The 22,696-nt window shown below is 42.3% G+C and overlaps 1 long non-coding RNA gene across 11 annotated transcripts in view; it reads right to left on the bottom strand.

Annotated features, from left to right (window-relative positions):
* Nucleotides 1-17,097, bottom strand: part of LOC125521942 — a 30,101-nt gene extending 13,004 nt beyond the window's left edge. For 8 of the 11 annotated variants that reach the window (XR_007289526.1, XR_007289533.1, XR_007289540.1 and 5 more), the window contains exons 1-3: nt 16,532-17,097; nt 14,417-14,517; nt 13,398-13,505 (exon numbers count right to left, since the gene is read on the bottom strand). This is a non-coding gene — a long non-coding RNA (uncharacterized LOC125521942). Of the gene's footprint in view, nt 1-13,397; nt 13,506-13,595; nt 13,697-13,774; nt 13,922-14,416; nt 14,518-14,595; nt 14,744-16,531 lie in introns of those variants that run through there. The other 3 variants (XR_007289525.1, XR_007289516.1, XR_007289530.1) reach the window with 3 other exon arrangements.
* Between the last annotated feature and the right edge of the window lie 5,599 nt (nt 17,098-22,696).

Below are 22,696 nucleotides of genomic sequence, written 5' to 3' on the forward strand. Positions count from 1 at the left end.
CTATCTCCAACTATAACATATATTTTCTTTCTTTTCATTTTAGGTATCCGAAACTGATAATGATATAGAAACGAGAAGCGAGGCAAAAGGTTTGGCAAATGAACCTAGGGAGTATGAATTTATAGTGGCAATAGTCATTTGGTATGAGGTATTATATGTTGTTAATTTAGTAAGCAAACACTTGCAAGCAAAGGATATGCTTATACGTTACTATTGAGAAGGTGAAAGGGTTGATTACTTTTTTCGAGAGGTATAGAGGAAGTGGCTTTTTAGAAGCATTGGAGATAGCCGAAAAAATGCACTTGATATGGATATTGGTACAACATTTAGTAAAAGACGAGAAATGAAAAGAAAGAGATATTTTGATGAGAACCCAGATGACACAAATGTTGCAAGACAATCTGCAGAGAAATAATTTAGAATCGATGATTTTACAACCATTGTTGATCAAGCAATTATGTCACTTACAAGCAGATTTGAACAATATGAGGGTTACCAAAAATATTTTGGTTTCTTATTTACTTCCAAATCATTGCAATCCTTGGATAATGAGAGTTTGAAATCTTCTTGCGATAATCTTGAGGATGCCCTTAAAAAAGATGGCAAATTTGACATTGATGCCAATGGACTGTATGTGGAGTTGAGGTTACTTAAAAGATTTCGTTACAAAGGATGATATGGGGCTAGTTGAAAATCTAAAGTTTTAAAAGTGACATGATTGTTTTCCCAATGCAAGTATTGCATACAAAGTTCTATTGACCATTCCTGTGACTGTTGCATCAGCGGAAAGAAGCTTTTCAAAATGAAGCTATTGAATTCCTATATGCGTACTACAATGACATAACAAAGGCTTACTGATTTGGCAACAATAGCACTTGAGAGGGAAGTGTTGGAGAACATTGATTACGAGGATATAATTGAATATTTCATTTCAAAGAACACTAAAAGAATAATGTTATTCAAGTAAAGACTATGCAACCAAGCTTCAAATAGGTATGATTCTTGAATGTATTCCTTGCTATGTAAGACATGATGATATATACAGTACGACTCTTTTAATTTTCTATAGTGAGGATGAGGTAGGGCTTATTTTAGAGTTTCGCATAGGGACTCTGATTTCGCCGGCCCGGCCCTGATTTCTTCCCACAGTGGTCTTATCTATATATAAGTGTTTTGTTGCCATGGTTCATACTCAGTTCTCTACGCCTATTCATGTGTTCTATGCTGACTCTGTTGGAGAATATATATATAGATGATTTCTCTTGGACATTGATATACTTTATTTCTTCCCGTAGTGAGGTTTTATCTAGATATAAGAATTTTGTGCCATGGTTCACACTCAGTTCTTTACCCCTATTCGTGTGTTCTATGCTGACACTGCCGGACAATACATCTCCAAGTTTGTTACGTGTAGTCCTTGCTGAGCAGGGTAATCTTCCTCGGTTCTCTTGTCCTGGTGCTCATGCTCAGAATGGCGTGGCTGAGTGCAAGCATCATCACCTTCTTGAGACGACTCTTCCGCTGATAGTCACTACCTCTCTTCCGCCGCACTTTTGGGCACTTCCATCTATCTCATCAACCTTCAGCAATCCACTGCTCTGCAGGGTGGCACTCCTTTCAAGCGTCTATTTGATTGTTTCCTGATTATTCGGCATTTCAATTATCTGATTATGTTTGCTATGTCCTCCTACAAACCATATGACCACTTCTCGCACACTTCTTTTGTGGCCTCTTTTCACCATAGGTCTGTCTCGGCTTGATGTTAAGAATGTATTTCTTAATGGTGAGCGGCTTGAGGAGGTTTACACATGCAGCCACCACCTGGGTATTCTGCTCCTGACGACATGCTTTGTTGACTTCATCGCTCTCTATGGCTTTAAGCAAGGCCCTCGCGCTTGGTTTGAGCGTTTTGCCTCTTTCGGATCATGAAGTGGTTGGGAGTGAGACTAAGAGAAATACAGGAAATGAGATGATGACTAGCGTATTAGGAGAATTAGGCCTAAACTGAATTGCTGAGATGAGTTATAGGCCCGCTACCAAAATGGTTGGTGTATTCTTCTCCATAGTGGGCCACGCAAACAGGACCGAGTGGGACATAGCCATACCCTATCAAGCCCAAATGATATCTTCTTTTTTTTGGCAAACTTCAAGCCCTGCTTTCTAATAATAATTTGACCCAAACACTTAACATAACATTGACCATAATTCTTTATACATCACACAGTGATCTAAACGCTTTTATATTTCTTTAGAGAATGTTCACAAATTCAAAAAATATGTTTGCGAATTAAATAAATGTTCACAAATTTAAAATATATGTTTGTGAATTAAAAAAGTTCATAAACTCAAAAATGTTTAGGTGTTCAAAACATAGTTCACAAATTCAAAAATTGTTCACGAACTCCAAAAAAAATTGTCAATGCCAAAAATGTTCACGCATTCAAAAATTGATCACATATTGGAAAATGTCCACGTATTCAAAACAGGTTCGTGAATCAAAAAATATGTACATGAATACGAAAAATTGTTCACATGTTGAAGAATATCGTGAATTCATAAAATGTTCACGTCAAATTAAAAAATGTAAATGGATTCTAAAACAATTTCACAAATTCCAGAAAGTTCACGTATTCAAAAAATGTTTACCAATTCAAGACATCTACGAACTCCAAAATTGTTAATGAATTCAAAATTTGTTCCCAAATTCCAAAAACATTCACGTATTCAAAAAATGTTCACAGGCTCAAAAATCTTCATAAATGCGTAGGAAGTTTAAAAAATCAAAAATAATGAATTTGAACAACATTCAGGAAATCATTTTTTAGCAATTCAAAAATTAGAATTTTAAATAAGTTCATGAATAAAAAATTGTTCACAAATTTGAAAAAGGTTCAACAAAATTAAAAAGGAAAAACGAACACGAAGAAAACAAAAGATAGATAAAAACAGATAAAAGATGAAACAAAAAAACCGGTTGGAACGATCCCCAATCCCCAACGCTTCTGGAAAACCGAGTCAGGCTCTTCATCTCATGATACTTCTTCGTCGACCTCTTCAATTGAGCCCCTGACTATGCTAGAGATTACACGACGTTAGTGTCTGGTAGCTGCTTCTTTTGGTTCTCCATCGACAAGTTTTCAAGGTTTTGCTACTTACTCTAATGGTACCAAGAGACTATTTTTTTTTACAATATCAGATACACCTCCATGTATCCTTGGTCATACGACTTACGATTCTTCCAATTTGTCCTCCATTCCACCTCCATATTCTCATGTTCATTTTCTTATTGTCAATGGTACTTCCCTCCCAGTAGATAGTAATGGCACTCTTAGTTCCTTCTTTTGCTCATGTTCCTCGACTTTACTGCGCTCGTAGTCCACGTGGTGTGGATTCTTTTGATGAGCCATATCCCTCGACTATTATATCTTCTTTTGTTGTCCATGCATCGCCTCCAGCTCAGCCTACTTATGGCTTTTGAGCTCACCCGCTTCTGCCTATTGATCGTTGTGGTTACTGTGCAGCTCTTCCTGAGATGACTTCTTATCGTGAGGTTGTTCATCCCAAATGGCTCAATGTGATGGCATCGAAGATTCATGCTCTTGCCCGCATCAACACGTTGAATCTCATTTCCCTTCCTCCTTGTGCTCATCTCAACACTTGTAAGTGGGTTTACAAGGTTAAGACTGATGATACTCATGAGCGTTACAAAGTTCGTTTAGTGGTAGAACATGGTCATGACTAGGATGAGACATTTGCTCCTATATATATGGCCCACACGACCACTCTTAGGACACTTCTCAATGTGGCTTATATTCGCCGCTAGTGTGTCTCTCAACTTGATGTCAAGAATGCCTACATGTAGCCACCACCTGGGTTCTCTTCTTGATGGCATAGTTTGTCGTCTTCATCGTTGTCTATATGGCCCTAAGCACCCCCCCCCCACCTTCGGTGCCTGGTTTGAGCGATTTGTCTCAGTGGTGATTGCGGTTGGTTTTTGGTGAGTGCTCATGATACTGCACTTTCAGTCCACCATTCAACTCGTGGCCGAACATTTCTTTTACATGTCAATCATCACCGGCGACGACTCTTGAGTACATTAGCTTTGTGAAGGCTCGTCATATTGAATTCATATGTCTGATCTTGGTCCTCTTCACTACTTCCTTGAGATTGTTCCGTATTTCCTGGATAAGTATATCCAAAATCTGCTTGTTCATGTTGCTCTTACTGATGAGCGCATTGTTGAGACTCCTATGGAGCCAACGTCCACATTTGTGACCACCTCCGCTCCCTGCAAGTCTGGATGGGAATCCTTTGCCTTGTTGTGGGTTGCTATGAGCACTGTCTCAATCCCACATCCCGTGTTCCCTTGTTGTGCGACACCATAACCACACGCTCGAGCACCACTAAAGGTGAGCAGGAGCTCGAAATGTCTTCTTAGGATACAACGATGAGCATAAGGGATATCGTTGTTGGGATGATGTTGGTCGTCGGATGCCTATTTCTTAGGATATGACTTTTGTAGAGTCTCCTCCCTTCTACCCGCATCCATCTTCCTTGACCTTTTCAACGGAGGAAATCTCTTTTTTTTTTAAATCCAACACTCCTATCACTCCCTTATCCAGTCGTCGTACTGCTTATGCTTCTCTGATTATTGTAGATCCAGTGGCCATCATCTCCTATGATTTCCTCACCTCGCTTATCACATGATTCTACACCTTCTATCACATTGTGGCTTCCTAGTTTCTATGATGGCAGAGGAGATTGTTGCTCTTGAGCGCATCGGCACGTGGGATATTGTTTCTCTTCCTCCTCGTGTTCGTCCCATCACTTGTGGGAATGTTATGACTCACTTTGTTGCCAACGCACCGCCTCCAGCTTAGCCTAGTTATGGCTTTCGAGCTCGCCCGCTTCTGCCTATTGACCGCTATGGTTACTGCGCAGCTCTTCCCGAGACGACTTCTTGCCGTGAGGTTGTTCATCCCAAATGGCTGGATGTGATGGCATCGAAGATTGATGCTCTTGCCCACATCGACACATGAAATCTCATTTCCCTTCCTTCCCATGCTCGTCTCATCACTTGTAAGTGGGTCTACAAGGTTAAGACTGATGATACTCTTGAGCGTTACAAAGCTCGTTTAGTGGTGAGAACTTGGTCATGACTACGAAGAGACATTTACTCCTATATATATGGCCCATGTGACCACTCTTTGCACACTTCCTCAATGTGGCTTCTACTCGCCGCTAGTCTGTCTCTCAGCTTGATGTCAAGAATGCCTACAAGTAGCCACCACCTAGGTTCTCTTCCTAATGGCATGGTTTGTCGTCTTCGTCGATGTCTATATGGCCCTAAGCAAACCCCTCGTGCTTGGTTTGAGCGCTTCGTCTCGATGGTGATTGCGGCTTATTTTTGACGAGTGCTCATTATCCTACACTTTCAGTCCACCATTCAACTCGTGGTGGAACACTTCTACATGTCGATCATCACCGGCAACGACTCTTAAGTACATTGCCTTGGTGAAGGCTCGTCATAATGAATTTCTTATGTCCAATCTTAGTCCTCTTTGGTACTTCCTTGAGATTGAGGTTTCTTCTACCTCTAATGACTTCTTTATTTTCGAAGAGAAGTATGTCCAGGATCTTCTTACTCGTGCTACTCTTACTGATGAGTGCACTGTTGAGACTCCTATGGTGAAGGCTCGTCATAATGAATTTCTTATGTCCAATCTTAGTCCTCTTTGGTACTTCCTTGAGATTGAGGTTTCTTCTACCTCTAATGACTTCTTTATTTTCGAAGAGAAGTATGTCCAGGATCTTCTTACTCGTGCTACTCTTACTGATGAGTGCACTGTTGAGACTCCTATGGTGAAGGCTCGTCATAATGAATTTCTTATGTCCAATCTTAGTCCTCTTTGGTACTTCCTTGAGATTGAGGTTTCTTCTACCTCTAATGACTTCTTTATTTTCGAAGAGAAGTATGTCCAGGATCTTCTTACTCGTGCTACTCTTACTGATGAGTGCACTGTTGAGACTCCTATGGAGTCAACGTCCACCTTTGTGACCACCTCCGCTCCCTACTAGTCTGGATGGGCATCCTTTGCCTTGCTGCGGGTTGCTACAAGCACTGTCTCAATCCCACATCCCGTGTTCCCTTTATGTGTGACACCATAACCGCACGCTCGAGCACCACCAATGGTGAGCAGGAGCTCGGACAGTCGACGCGTACCTGGATTATGCACGAGACGAGTCGAGGACAGGCGCTACCTAAAGTCGAGGCCAAGGGCGCACAGTAGGAGAACCAAGGGTGCTTAATCAAGCACGTGGCACACAACCCGCAAGCAGGAGAAGAACACCAAGCCAAATCGGCAGGGTACAGAGAGTGCACAGGCACGAATGCTGAATCAAGTCCCTCTGCCGACATCGCCACCAATCTATTGCCTTGTCTACCAGCTATTTTCAGCAATGGCATCATCCCCTTGGGTCCCTTGTGATCTTTCATCCTCGGTTCGACGTGGCCTTCTTGCATCCGTCTCCGACGATGCCTCTAAAGTGTCAAGGTTGCCGGCTTCGTAAACAGTAAACAGGTCCAGTTACCTTATACTCATAGCGAGATAGTGTCCATCTTCCTTTGCCTCGAAAGGAGGTCATCGCTAGTGACTTCTCTCGACACACCTGGATATACTTTATTTCTTCTCGTAGTTGGGTAAAGCCTTTTGCTGCCTATTCGTGTGTTCTGTGACTCTGGTGGAGAATTATATCTCCAAGTTGTTGCATGGAATCCTTCATGAGCAGACTTCGGTTCCCTTATCCTGGTGCTCATGTTCCGCATGGCGTGGCTGAGCACAAGCATCGTCACCTTCTTGAGACAGCTTGTCCATTGATGGTTACTGCCTCTCTTTCACTGCACTTTTGGGTCGAGTCTGTCACCACTTCCATCTATCTCATCACCCTTCAGCAATCCATTGCTCTGCAAGGTGGCGCTCCTTTCGAGCGTCTATTTGATCGTTTCCTGATTATTCAGCGCTTCAATTGTTTGGTTGTATTTGGTATGTCCTTGCCCCATGTGAATGCACCAAACTGACTACTCAGTTCATTAGGATACAACGATGAGCATAAGGGATATCATTGCTGGCATCATGTTAGTCGTTGGATGCCTATTTCTTGAGATATGACTTTTGATGAGTCTCATCCCTTCTATTCGCGGCCATCTTTCTCGACCTTTTAGTGGAGGATATCTTCTTTTTTTAAATCCTGACACTCCTATCACTCCAGTTGATCCCTTATCCATTCGTTGTACTGCTCCTGCTTCTCCAATTATTGCAGATCCAATGCCATCATCTCCTATGATTTCCTCACCTCGCTTATCACAGGACTGTACACCTTCATTAGTTGTGGATTCCTCGTCTCCATCACCTAAGTTTATCCCGATGACCCCTACTCGTATTCTTCCATCTTTTCCTCACTTTTATATACATCGTCCGCGTGTTGTGAATGCATCTAATGATGTGCCACTTCCCCTCTCCACCTACTTATGACTTGCTTCCTCATCCACTTCTGCCTGTTGACCACCTTGGTCTTCCAAGCGTTGGTGCTAATGTTCTTGAGCCGACTTCTTATCGTGATGTTGTTCATACCAAATGGCACCTTGCGATGGCAGGGGATATTGTTGCTCTTGAGCAAATCGGCACATGGGATATTGTTGCTCTTCCTCCTCGTGTTCATCCCATCACTTGGTGGGTCCGCAATGTTATGACTCGCTCTGATGGTTCTCTTAAGCATTACAAAGCTCGTCTTGTGGCTCGTGGCTTTTAGCAAGAGCATGGTCCTGATTAAGAGTCCTAATTACAATGAGACTTTTTGCTCCTGCAAACCATATGACCACTTCTCGCACTTCTTTTGTTAACTATGTTTGCCACAGGTTTGTCTCGGATGGATGTTAAGAATGTTTTTTTCTAAATGGCGAGCTGCATGAGGAGGCTTAAATGCAGCCACCACCCGGGTACTCTGCTCCTAATGACATGCTTTGTTGCCTTCATTGCTCTCTCTATGGCTTTAAGCAAGCCCCTCGTGCCTGGTTTGAGTGTTTTGCCTTTGTGGTGGTTGTTGTTGGTTTTCAACGAGTCCTCGTGATCTGACATTGTTTGTCCTCCTTTCTGCTCTTGGTAGGACTCTTCTTCTATATGTTGATGATCATCAACGGCAAAGACCTTGAGTATACCTTCGTGAAGGCATGTCTGAGTAAGGAGTTTCTTATGTTTGATCTTGGCCCTCTTCGCTACTTTCTTGGGATCAAGGTATCTTCTTGCTCAAAAATAATAATCCAGGATCTTGCTCTTGCCACTCTTACTCATGAGCACACTGTTGAGACTCCCACGAAGCTCAATGTTCACCTCCGTGCTACTGATGGTGACCCTTTGTTTGATCTTGACACTTTATCGTCATCTTGTTGGGAGTACTGTCTATCTGGCTGACACTCGCCGAAAAGAAGAAACAAATTAAAATGCCCCCGTACTAGTGCACCTCCTGCAGCGTCATCGCACCACTGTCCTACTGATGAGTGCATTGTTGAGACTCCTATGGAGCCAACGTCCACATTTGTGACCACCTCCGCTTCCTGCAAGTCTGGATGGGAATCCTTTGCCTTGTTGCGGGTTGCTATGAGCAATGTCTCAATCCCACATCCTGTGTTCCCTTGTTGTGCGACACCATAACCGCACGCTCGAGCACCACCAATGGTGAGCAGGAGCTCAGACAGTCGACGCGTACCTGGATTATGAACAAGGCGAGCCGACGACAGGCGCTACCTAAAGTCGAGGCCAAGGGCGCACAGTAGGAGAACCTGGGGTGCTTAATCAAGCGCGTGGCACACAACCCGCAAGCAGGAGAAGAACACCAAGCCAAATCGACAGGGTATAGAGAGTGCACAGGCACGTGGGATGCTGGATCAAGTCCCTCTACTTCCCCCGCCACCAGTGTGAACCAGCTATTTTCAACAGTGGCATCATCGCCTTGGGTCACTTGTGATCTCTCATCCTTAGTTCGACGTGGTCTTCTTGGATCCGTCTCCGATGATGTCTTTAATCCGTGGTCCAATTACCTACTCATAGCGAGACAGTGTCTCGACGTCCTTTTGACCTTGTTCACTCTGATCTCGAGGGTCCATCTCCCTTTGCCTCTGCTAGTGACTTCTCTCTATACGCCCGGATATACTTTATTTCTTCTCGTAGTGAGGTCTCATCTATAAGCCTTTTGCTGTCATGGTTCACACTCGGTTCTCTACGCCTATTCGTGTGTTCTGTGATGACTCCGGTGGAGAGTATATCTCCAAGTTGTTGCATGGAATCCTTGCTGAGCGGACTTTGGTTATCTTATCATGGTGCTCATGCTCATAATAGCGTGGCTGAGTGCAAGCATCGTCACCTTCTTGAGACAGCTCATTCGTTCATGGTCACGGCCTCTCTTACCCCGCACTTTTGGGCCGAGTTTGTCTCCACTTCCATCTATCTCATCAACCTTCACCAATCCACTGCTCTATAGGGTGACGCTCCTTTCGAGCATCTATTTGATAGTTTATTCGGCGCTTAAATTGTTCGGTTGTGTTTGCTATGTCCTTGCCGCTCGTGAATGCACCAAACTGACTTCTTGGTCTATTGAGTGTCTTCTTAGGATACAACGATGAGCATAAGGGATATCATTGTTGGGATCATGTTGGTCGTCGGATACCTATTTCATGGGATATGACTTTTGTTGAGTCTCGTCCCTTCTACCTATGTCCATCTTCTTCGGCCTTTTAAGTGGAGTATCTCTCTTCCCACAATTTTCCCGATACTCCTACCACTCCTATTGAGCCCTTATCCAGTCATCGTACTGCTCCTACTTCTCTGGTTATTGTAGAACCAATGTCATCATCTCCTATGATTTCCTCACCTCGGTTATCACATGATTCTACACATTCATCAACAGTGGCTTCCTTGTCTCCATCACTCGAGTTTATCCCAATGATTCCAGCTTGTATTCTTCCAATTTTTCCTAACTTCTATACAGTTTGTGTGCATGTTGTGGATGCATATACTGATGTGCCATCTTCCACATCTCAGCCTACTTACAGCATGTTTGGTTCAGGGGAATTAGAGATGGGGAATGGGAGTTGAGGGGTAAGGAGATTAAAAATCCACTGTTTGATTAGAGGGGATGGGAGTTTAAGTGGGAAGGGGACTGGGAGTTGGGGAAGCCAATTCCCACCGATTTCTTCCCAGGGGGTACCCTGTTAATTCGTGAGGAGAGTTTTATCCCACGCCAATTCCCATCATATGCCAAACAAGGGAATGGGAGTAAAAATCTACTTCCCATGCCTAATCCCTTCATAAACACCCTTGTGCAAACTCCCATACCCTTGCCCAAGTGTTTACCAAACAGGCTGTTATGGATTGTGTCCTCGTCCGCTTCGGCTTGTTGACCGCCTTGGTCTTCCAAGCGTTGGGGTTGTTGTTCTTGAGCCGACTTCTTATTGTGATATTGTTCATACCAAATGGCAACTTGTGATGGCAGAGGAGATTGTTGCTCTTGAGCGCATCGACACGTGAGATGTTGTTTATGTTCCTCCTCGTGTTCGTCCCATCACTTGGTGGGTCTACAAGGTTAGGACTACAAGGTTAGGACTACTCTGATGGTTCTCTTGAGCTTTACAAAGCTCGTCTTGTGGGTCATGGCTTTCAGCAGGAGCATGGTCCTGATTACAACGAGGCTTTTGCTCCTGAAACCGTATGACCACTGTTCGGACACTTCTTATTGTGGCCTTTGTTCACCACTGGTGTCTATGCTTGATGTTAAGAATGTCTTTCTTAATGGTGAGTTGCATGAGGAGGTTTACATACATCCACCACTGGGTATTTTGCATCTTACGACATGCTTTGTCATCTTCATCACTCTATGACTTTAAGCAAGCCCCTCGCACCTGGTTTGAGCATTTTTCCTCTATGGTCACTGTTGCTGGTTTTTAGCGAGAGCTCGTGATTCGACGTTGTTTGTCCTCCTTTCTGCTCTTGGTAGGACTCTTCTTCTATATGTTGATGACATGATCATCACCGACACAGACTGTGAGTATATTGTCTTTGTGAGGGCATGTCTTAGTATGCAGTTTCTTATGTCTTATCTTGGCCCCTCTCTGCTACTTTTCTTGGGATCGAGGTCCCTTCTTGCTCAATTATAATAATCCAGGATCTTGTTACTCGCACTGCTCTTACTGATGAGCGCACTGTTGAGACTCCCATGGAGCTCAATGTTCACCTCCCTGCTAGTGATGTTGACCCATTGTCTGATCTGACGCTTTGTCGATATTTTGTTGGGAGTCTTGTCTATCTGACTGGCACTCGCCTGGAAGAAGAAACAAACTGCAGTGCCCCCATTTGAGAGAACCTCCTCCTGCGGTGCCGTCACTCCACTTCCCTACTCTACCCTCCACTATATGCTCTGTGGCATTGTAGTCGTGGCCAGGATGGTGGCAAACTCGCTACCGCCGATGGCTCTCGCACGATGTTGTTGCTAGAGCCTTCATCCTCTCAAGTGGCATGAACGACCAAAGGGAACAATGTCACCATGGTTGTCGGCATTCCCTCTAGGGTCATGAAGTGTTTGGGAGTGAGACTAACAACGTGTTTGGTTCGGGGGAATTAGAGGTGGGGAATGGGAGTTGATGGGTGAGGAGATTAAAAGTCCTCTGTTTGATTAGAGGGAATGGGAGTTCAAGTGGGAAGGGGAAGGGGAGTTGAGGAAGCCAATTCCCACCGATTTCATCCAGGGGGTACCCTGTTAATTCGTGAGCAGAGTTTTATCCCACGTCAATTCCCATCATATGCCAAACAAGGGAATGGAAGTAAAAATCTACTTCCCATGCCTAATCCCTCCATAAACATCCTTGTGCAAATTCCCATTCCCCTGCCCGAGTGTTTACCAAACAGGCTGTAAGAGAAATATGGAAAAGGAGATGATGACCTAAACAGAATTGCTGAGATGAGTTATAGGCCCACTACCAAAATGGTTGGCGTGTTCTTCTCCATCGTGGGACACGCCTTTGATGCAAACACAACCTAGTGAGATAATCATACTATATCAAGCCCAAATAATAATCTTCTTTTGACCCTACTTTTCAAATAATAATAACCCAAACACTAAACGTAGCATTGACCATAATTCTTTATACATCACACCATATACTTAGAATCTACTAACATCTAAGGCAAATTTGAAAAAAAAAGGTTGCGAATTAAATAAATGTTCACAAATTTAAAAAATATGTTCGCAAATTCAAAAAATGTTTGTCAATTCCAGAAATGTTCACGGATTCAAAAAATGTGAATTCCAAAAATGTTCACATATTCAAAAAATGATCACATATTCAAAAATGTTCACGTATTCAAAACAAGTTCATGAATTCAAATGAGTACGGAAAATTGTTAAATGTTAGCAACGAATTCAAAAATTGTTCGTGGATTCTAAAGCAATGTTCACAAATTCCAAAAATGTTCGTGGATTCTAAAGCAATGTTCACAAATTCCAAAGATGTTCACGAATTCGAAAAATTTCTCATATTCAAGACAAGTGTGGTTCCAAAAATGTTCACGAATTCAAAAAATGTTAAGGAATTCAAAAAAAATTCAGGGCAAATTCAAAAAATTGTTCACGCATTCTAAAAACTCTTCACAAATTTCAAAAATGCTCATGTATTCGATAAATGCTCACATATTCAAAAACTATTCAACAATTGGAAAAGGTTCATTTTCAAAAAATATTCACGAATTTGAAAACATTCGGTAATTCAATTTTTTAGCAAATTCAAAAATGTGAATTGAAATTGTTCAAAAATTTGAAAAAGGTTCAAAAAAATAAAAAGCAAAAAGAAAAAGCAAACACGAAGAAAAACATAACGTTGACCATTATTCTTTATACATCACACCATATTTTTTAGAATCTACTAACATGAAAGCCGTATAAAAAAATAAGAAATCTACACATGTAATTTACATGTACCATTATAATTATATTATTTTAGAAATTCTAGGTAGGTTTGTCTAGATGTCTAGACCCATGTGGCCATGTCTATACTCTACAACACCTTCTATACTCTACATATGTTTGTGAATAGGAGGGTGTGGCTTAATTTATCACCATCGTCTCGGTAATCTCTATTCCCAACCTGGAGGTGTGCATTACATGATGGGGAGAAAATCTCTGAACTTCGCCAAAAACTTAAGTAAATGCAACTAAAATAAACAATTATGTATGCGATTTCAAAAGAAAGAAATAACGGCAAGGTGTTTAACAAATCTGCATGCATGTTGTATCGTGCTTATCGAGTGAACAAAACAAATATTAGGATAGATACTAAGAAACAGAATGCATACCACCACGAACACAGCCACCATTAGCTTTGTCATGTCACATAATGTTGTGTGATAAAAGCCCACCGTGCTAACTCAGCAGCTTCCTCAACTGACATGTTGAATTTGTAACTGAAATGAAAAGCACAAACATAAGGGATGCAACTTCAAGATAATATGAACTGTGAGCAAAGCAACATATAGAGGTATAAAAAAACATACCCCTCATCCAAGATACCATATAAGCATACAAAGAAGTAGAGAACCGACTGCTTCCCTTGAACCAAGCACCCTCGCTATCAACATAGTACTAAGACCGGACCCTAGAAAAAGAGCGGAATTGTTAAGCATAGACCTAAGTACAGCATAATGACACTATAATATGTCAAAGGGCCACTCACAGATCCATCAAATCCAACAATCATTGTACCGATTGGAAGTAGCATCCCACGGTATGAAAATAAAGGATATTAGCCAATGTCTTTAAAGAACCAGCAATAGAAATCCTTCGCTTGTTGATGAGCTCAAGCTCATGAGCCTCATGAACCTCTGAAGGAAGAAACTATTGTTATTCCTGCTATCTTTACTATTAAAGGGGAGTACGGTTGTGATGGTAGGTCGTGGTACGTCAATTCGCATGTTCGTGTGTCGCTTCTCGCCTCCTCTCTCAAACAAATACTTGTCGACGAGTGGACCCGCCAGCTCTCTTCCCTACCTCATCGACTCGCTAGCCCCGATCTGATTTCTTCTTCCTCTCATTAAGAGCGAGCGCGACCACAACTAGGGTTACTATCGCGTCCATCCGTCGCCTTACATGAGCATGTACCTGGACCCTCCTATATGGCAGTTGATCCATTTTACATACATCTATATATTAATTTTTGTCCTGGTATGCATCTCTTGGAGAAATCTTAGGGCAAATATTTTCTTATTTTTGCGTTCTTTAGAAATCCTGGAGAAATTTAGTGTAGGCACCTTCAGTTCTATAACAAGATATAAGCATACCCCTTCAGTGCAACATATAGAGGTATAAAAAAACATACCCCTCATCCAAGATACCATATAAGCATACAAAGAAGTAGAGAACCGGCTGCTTCCCTTGAACCAAGCACCCTCGCTATCAACATAGTACTAAGACCGGACCCTAGAAAAAGAGCGGAATTGTTAAGCATAGACCTAAGTACAGCATAATGACACTATAATATGTCAAAGGGCCACTCACAGATCCATCAAATCCAACAATCATTGTACCGATTGGAAGTAGCATCCCACGGTATGAAAATAAAGGATATTAGCCAATGTCTTTAAAGAACCAGCAATAGAAATCCTTCGCTTGTTGATGAGCTCAAGCTCATGAGCCTCATGAACCTCTGAAGGAAGAAACTATTATTATTCCTGCTATCTTTACTATTAAAGGGGAGTACGGTTGTGATGGTAGGTCGTGGTACGTCAATTCGCATGTTCGTGTGTCGCTTCCTCGCCTCCTCTCTCAAACAAATACTTGTCGACGAGTGGACCCGCCAGCTCTCTTCCCTACCTCATCGACTCGCTAGCCCCGATCTGATTTCTTCTTCCTCTCATTAAGAGCGAGCGCGACCACAACTAGGGTTACTATCGCGTCCATCCGTCGCCTTACATGAGCATGTACCTGGACCCTCCTATATGGCAGTTGATCCATTTTACATACATCTATATATTAATTTTTGTCCTGGTATGCATCTCTTGGAGAAATCTTAGGGCAAATATTTTCTTATTTTTGCTTTCTTTAGAAATCCTGGAGAAATTTAGTGTAGGCACCTTCAGTTCTATAACATAGTTGAATGTAAAAATTACTACAATTAGCATTGTATCACAGCAGTGGGCTAATTCTGTAAAGAAATGCAATGATGTAATGTTCTTGGTTAAACTTCAGTTCTATATATATACTTAGTAACGCAAATTCAAGAATTAAGTTTGAAGGCATGTCGTCATTGTAGTCCTGATAGATATTTTGCTTGTCTGTATTTACGTGCATTAACAGAGTTACTAATATTGTTTTGATATTTCGTTAGTAGAAGACTGGATTGTGTCTACAACCATTGTGCATTAATGCGATCCAAAAATAGGCAATTCGAGGTGGATTTCACTTGTGGTAGAGAGAAGCACACAGTTCAGATAGCAACGAGGGACTCTAAGGTCACAGATAGATTGACGTGGAATAACTCAATTGATGGGATGTAGGATTCACATCGGTGCAGACTGCCGAGTACCATGCAAATGAAATGTTGGTTGCACAATTAATCATCCGCCTCTTTGTCGGGGTAAAATTGATCAGAGTAAATTCAAGAAATATTTTTTCCATCGATCTTTTAGTCTAGCAAATACATATTTTTTTCTGTCATTCTTTTAGCTCAATGTAAATAATACAATTGTTTGTGCAGCCACAAGTATGCTACCTTCCGTTTCATAAATGGATGTCCTACTACGAAACATGCAGTAAAAAAGATTTAAGTTTGACTATTACTCCCTCCATTCCTAAATGTAAGTCTTTTTAAAGATTCCACTACAAATTACATATGGATGTATATAGACATATTTTAGAGTGTAGATTTACTCATTTTGCTCCGTATGTAGTCCATAGTGAAATCTCTAAAAAGACTTATATTTAGGAACGGAGGGAGTACTCCCTCCGTCCAGAAATACCTGTCATCAAAATGAATAAAAGGGGATGTATCTAGATGTATTTTAGTTATAGATACATCCTTTTTGTCCATTTTGATGACAAGTATTTTCGGATGGAGGGAGTACGATATAAAAGATGGAACATCAAGGGGACTTCGGTGCTCCTTCTTGATCTGCTCGGTGAGTGAGCAGGTAAGAAACAGGGACATAGAGGAACATTGGGCTTAAAATTTATAGAAACTCTAAAATTGACAGCTGGAGGCCATGCTGCTTTCTGTTCCCATCAAATTTTGTGTGAGCAATTCGGTTGGGCATTACGTCAAACATGTGTAAGGCATAACACACATGTATTATGGTTCCCGCCTATACACAGCAACTCCAGCGGCATGCAGTAATCAAGAAATTTAGAGCAATGGCATGCAGTAATCAGGATATTTTGATCAAAAGAAGGAACCAAGTCATGACCAAGAAAACAGATCAATGGTGCTGAAACTTACATCTCGTCGCGGCTTCGTGCTTGGAGATAGGCGTGCAAAGAAACATAGAGAGGAGAAACGCTGGACGTCGTTGAGCTGATGCGATTGCTTCCCACAGGGCTCAGTTTGTCCATCGCTCTTGTACGAGGAACCGGCAGATAGCGGCGTAGCGGCCCACAACTTGCGGTAGGAGAGAACACGGAAGAGCGCAGAGCCGTGGACGTCGAGGGGAGGCGGCGGATCTGCGGAAGGGCGGCGCCCCGGCCCACATCGTCGAAGCCGGCGGGCAGCGAGAGCGCACCGCGAACGCAGCTTGTCCCGTGAGGAGGACTGCAGGCCGGCAACCTGTCGTGGCGCCGCCGGGATCCGGTCTGATCTAGGGTTTCGATCGAGGGACTCGAGTCCTTTCTGTAGGTGGTGCCTTCGGCTTGCGGGACGGGTAAAGAGTCGCTGTCGATGTCGGGAACCATGGGAGCGGGCTTGAGCAGAGTTCGTGTCGGAGTAGGAGTTCGTGGCGGTGGCGGTGGCGGTGGCGGGGAGGAAGGAGGGGATCAAGGCTGCGTGCCTGCGTTGGGGCCTTCGACGGTTTCTATTCCAGAAAATCGACCTAGCGGAAACCTGGGCCGATGTACAGCAGATAAACACGGGAGAAGGCCCAAATGGATTGCAGGCCCATCTGTAAAAAAAGGTGGATCGCAGGCCCAACCAAGCGACAACCGCAGCGGACGAAATTTTTTGATTACTATATGACGCTCGTTCGTATTTTTAAAATTTGATCACTTTTTCAAAAAGAGTAATTTCAAAAAAAATCACTTTTTAAAAAAATCAATACTTTTGAATTTAGTTTAGAATTGTAAAATTTTTCACAATTACAAAAAATTCAGATTTTTAAAAGAATCACAACTAAAATAATGATCACATTTTAAAAATATTGTTCATGCATTTTTAAAATGTATTCGAGTGGTTCAAAATTTGTACGAACATTTCTTGGAAATCATGAACACATTTTCAAAAGACAAATAAAGTTTGGAAAATTGAACATTTTTTGAACAACAAGAACAAATTTTGAAATTTCAAACTTTGGCTAGCGACAGTCCTTAACCAGTAAGAGGTTTGTAGTTTGATTCCTTGTGCGTGCACTGCTTTTTGTGAATTTTCGTTGCGCTACAGTACCAGCGGGATGAACGGGCTTGCACGCCAATGGTTGGCCTAGTCAAGGCGTCAAATAGGAGCTCCCCAGTTGTAATGCAAGCTCAGTCAAACAACAACGAAAAAAGTAGTCTTTGGTGTCGCCTTTTTCCCTCTATCCGGGGTTTGTCTCTTCGCTCGTTGCTCCACTGACATTTTAGTTTATCTTTTCTCCTCCCATATGCTGCCTTGTTTGGGCTGACCAAGGGGTTGCGCTACAGTACCATCAGGGCAAATGGGCGTGCACCAATGGGTCGGACCAGTTGAGGCGTCAAATAGGAGCTCCCCGATTGTTACGCAAGCTCAGCTGAACGATGATGAAATTAGCAGTAGTTGGTGTCGCCTTTTCCCTCTGCTTTATAGATAAAGTCAATGTCAAACAACCAAGTTTATCTCTTCTCCTCTCATCGCTCTGCCCATGTTTTTTTTATCTCTTCTCCTCTCATTTGCGGTCTTGTTCGGGCTGACCAAGGGGTGGTCTCGTACTCTCGTACAACTTCCCCGCCTTTGTGAGCTATGGTTTCGATTATGAGGAGGGAAGTCAGTGGGTTTATTCGATTTTGGGTAAGATTGGATCGCGGTAGCTACTCTCATGGCGTCGGGTGATTAGGCTTTATCATTTGAATTGTCGAAAAAGGAGAAACATGTAGTCATGACACGGGAACTAGATCTTTTTGGAAATAGGCTTTCACCCTGCTTTATAGATAAAGTCGATGTCAAACAACCAAGTTCAGACACAAATACAGGTACAAATACACCAACATCAAGCCTGATGGGGGCACCAGCTCAATAATAAGCCCACACACACAAGTTAAAATAGAAGGTACACTAACCCGGATTCGACGAAGGTTGTGGCGTCAGGCGCTGATACGTCAATTTTGCATCATGTTTTGTACTATTATTTATTATGTTTTGGGTCATTATTTCACTTTTTAAATACATTTTAACTGCGCAGTTTTCCCGCCCTCCCAAGCCATTAGCCTTTGTAGCCATCCGATCAATGCTCAGGGCGTTTGCTGGCCGTCCGATTGGCCCTAAATCACACGTTCCCTCACTTTAATCGCTACCAATGAGCGCTCACCTTGGTGGGCCGCTGCTCCGGCGACATTTTTAGCCCTTTGGTATTAAATTGGGCCTAATCACTTGTAACTGCCACCTTTCTCTGTGCAGCTCGATAGCTCCTTTGTCTAAAAAAAGACTCGATAGCTCCTGGGTCTATTGTGCTAAAAAAAGAACTAGGGCGAGTCGCCGATCGATCCTTCGCTAGATTATGGCGAGGCGACGAGGGCGATGTGGTCACACAACCTTAGCTAGACCGTGCGGGTCAGGCCTCCCCTCCCGAACCGCACGCCGATCCAAAAAAGGCGAAGAGGCCATTCGACTGTTCGGTGAAGCATACATGGGGATGAAATTGTGTCGCGGGATTGAAGGAAGCAATCAATCATCCATTCCTGGAAGCATTCATCCCGGCTGAAGTGCGCCACTCGCCGGCGGCAATTAATGTGCGTGTTTATGTTTTTCCAATCTGCATAGAGGCGCCCGACCGTATATACGCTTCGTCACCTGGCTCTCTCGGATCTCCCGGAACCCATCTTCCTTCGTCAGCAGACGCTAATGCAGACGTCTCCCTCCTGCTTGCCTCCTCCTGACCCTGCCGACTATCTCTCTCCTCCGCCTGCTCGATCCGGTTGGCATCCGGTGCATCCGGATCTACGCCGCGGCGATGATTAGGGGAGTACAAGGGGTGACAACTGGATCACCATCCTCGCCCTGTGCCCGAAGCAAAGCACCGCGGAAACCATCAGTCACAGTCAGGCAACAACAAGGTGCCACGGTTGTGTCCGCTACCTTCTCTTCATTGCCGTCTCTACTCCTGCTACTCAACACCTCGCTCACAACCGCTCGGTACACCCCAATTTCTTAGATTGATTATTTCATCTCAGTTCGAGGTTGTGGCGTTGACGATGAGGAGTATGTGGACATGATCTCTAACCTTATCATTTACTAATATCTAGCAATTGCTACTGAAAACTTTGCCATGTAGAGTACCTTTTCCATCAGGACACATTTTTTAGCACTCTCACAAATTAAAGTTCCATGTGTGCAGCTTCGGCCAATAGAGGTCTTCATAATTGATGTTCCCAGGCTCCTTTCCGCCCGCATGCCATGGTGCAGAACATGCAATGTTTCTGGAATCTAACATATGAAATTTGTTGAACTTTTTTATTTGACTTGACTACCATGCATAGGACTATAGTTGAGTAAACAGTCTCCTATTATTTCATGTTCCAGTCAACCTAATACTAATTTTATGTAGTTTGTAATGCTGAATTTTAATTGGAGATTATAAGAACAGAACTGCTGGAAGATTATGTGTCTTTTATAATTTCTCAACACTATGTGGCTCCCTTGGGAAAACAACAATGTACAGAGATTATGTGTTTTTTATAATAACATTGCTCCATAATGTGACGTAAGTCAAAGAAAAGTGTTTTTCATGTATATATGTTTTGGAAAGTGCGTCATCATTTTTTTAGCATGATAACATATTTTTCTTGCTGGAGATTGCTTCTATTGCTTTCTAATGGAGTGGCTGTCCTGATTTTTAGTAGACCCTGCAAAGGAAAAACAGCAATGTTTTTTAATGGTTAGATGCTACAATATTGGTGGAAGTAATGAATGTAAATACTTGTATTATGTAGTTAAGTTGATTGAAACAAAGCCAAAGACCCTGTAACTACTTTCATGGAATAAGCTGTTGAATCAGTACTCATTTGTAACTGAAATTATAATGATTAATCAACTTGCTATCTTGCAGACACAAAGTCTTATGCTTCAAATTCATTTGTGTCCTGCGCAGCAGTTTTTATTGGTGAAGTTAGTATGATCATCCACCATGTCATCTTGTTCAAACATACTGATCTTGATTCAGGGGGGCAAAACAAATGGAGAGAGGAGTTTTGCAAGGGAAATTGGTCCTTGGTGAGACACAAGTTCAGAGTCACGAAAAATATGTACATATATTTTCTCTCTCGATATTTATTGATTTATAGCTCATACGTAATCATGTTTTCACATCTCTTGGTACATATTTCCATGGAAGCACCATGTGTTTATTTATTCCTGATTTTGTGTTGTACATATTATTGCAAAGGAATCACCGTATCAGATATATTGGATATTCAAACTAATATATCAATACACACACGCCAGTTTTTCCTTTAAAATTCAATGAGAACCCACCATGGGCTGGCTAAGCATGTTCCTTTCCCATTTGATTATCTCCATGAATACTTGCAATGTATCAGATATAAGCCATGTTTCAAAGTAAGGTACTTTGGTTGCCATGAAAATTAAGAGGTTATTAATTTTCAATGCTATAAATTTAAGTTCTCCATGGGAGGTGCTTACATAGTGTGACTTTACAGGCCATTTATTTTTTATGGGATGAGTGTCAATCTGATGTGTCATAGGTCACATATAGGCATTCCTCTACTACTTAGCCATGTATGTATTTTAATGAAAGCAAATAGACAGACATTATTACTTGTACAACTGGTTAATATCTCTAAATTGATGACATCCATGGTGCCTGTAGTACATAGTTACCAATGAGTTGATCCCAAACATAGCATCTCTATAATGCCGATGACATCCATGGTGCATGTAGTACACAGTTACCAATGAGTTGATCCCAAACATAGCATCTCTATAATGCCAGATAAAAATATAGTTAGCCAAACTAACTTACAATTAATGGACCTAATATGAATTTTTGAAACCCATTTCCTTTTCCGAATATGTAGGTTAATGATACTCATTTTTTGGATATTTTAGAGCTCGTCTTCAGGTTCACTACATGTACCAGATCTCCACTCCGAACTACAATTGGTGTGTTTCTGGTTCGGAAATGGATCTCCACTGTAATTTGAATTGTTCAGATTATATTAAATGGATGTTGTAAGGTTCCATATTTGTGCTGGAGATAGCTTTCATGGCACGAACAAATGTTTATACCTGGAATAAAAAAATGCACATATTAGAAATATCAAGGTGCTACCTGCCCTACATGAGGTATATCGTTCCCACATTAAACCTTCATGTACTATCACTGGACGTATGATGCTCTTGCACAAATTGGTTTGAATATTTTCTGGGCCAGCTCATCGAGATAGAAGAATATGGTATTGGTTGGTTTATGTAAATTTAACTTTTGTATTTTGTATCGCCATATATGCACATAAATTACTATAAATTTATTGTCAAAACAGACAGACGCGGCAATGCACGCCATCATTGATCTAGTATGATACAGTTCTTATGCCTTTTCTCTCTTTTTTGCACGTTTCACATGAAGAAGGAGATTGCCGGTAGCTGGAATTCTGGACGGGAAAGGGCTTCATCGGATATAGCTATTCTGCACAACTCCAAATGATCTGACAATTTACGGAGAATTATTTTGGAATATATAAAAAATATTGATGGAAGAAACACCAGAGGGAGGCCCACTAGGCAGCCACAAGCCTGGGGACGCGCCCTACCCCTCTAGGCACGCGCCCCCGAGCTTTTGGGGCCCCTGGCGGGTCTCTGAAGCCCATCTTCTGCTATATGAAGCCATTTGCCCTAGAAAAAATCAGAAGAAGGGTTTCGGGATGAAGCGCCATCATCTCGAGGCAGAACCTGGGCAGGAGCACTTTTGCTCTCCAACAGAGCGATTCCGTCGGGGAAACTTCCCTCCGGGAGGGGGAAATCGAAGCCATCGACATCACCAACGATCCTCTCATTGTGGGAGGATCAATCTTCATCAACATATTCACCAGCAACATCACATCTCAAACCCTAGTTCATCTCTTGTATTCAATCTTTGTCTCAAAACCTTAGATTGGTACCTGTGAGTTGTTAGTAGTGTTGATTACATCTTCTAGTTGATGCTAGTTGGTTTATTTGGTGGAAGATTATATGTTCAGATCCTTAATGATATTTGATACGTCTCCAACG

This window comes from Triticum urartu, chromosome 1 (genome assembly GCF_003073215.2).
Source record: "Triticum urartu cultivar G1812 chromosome 1, Tu2.1, whole genome shotgun sequence".
Lineage (NCBI taxonomy): Eukaryota > Viridiplantae > Streptophyta > Magnoliopsida > Poales > Poaceae > Triticum > Triticum urartu.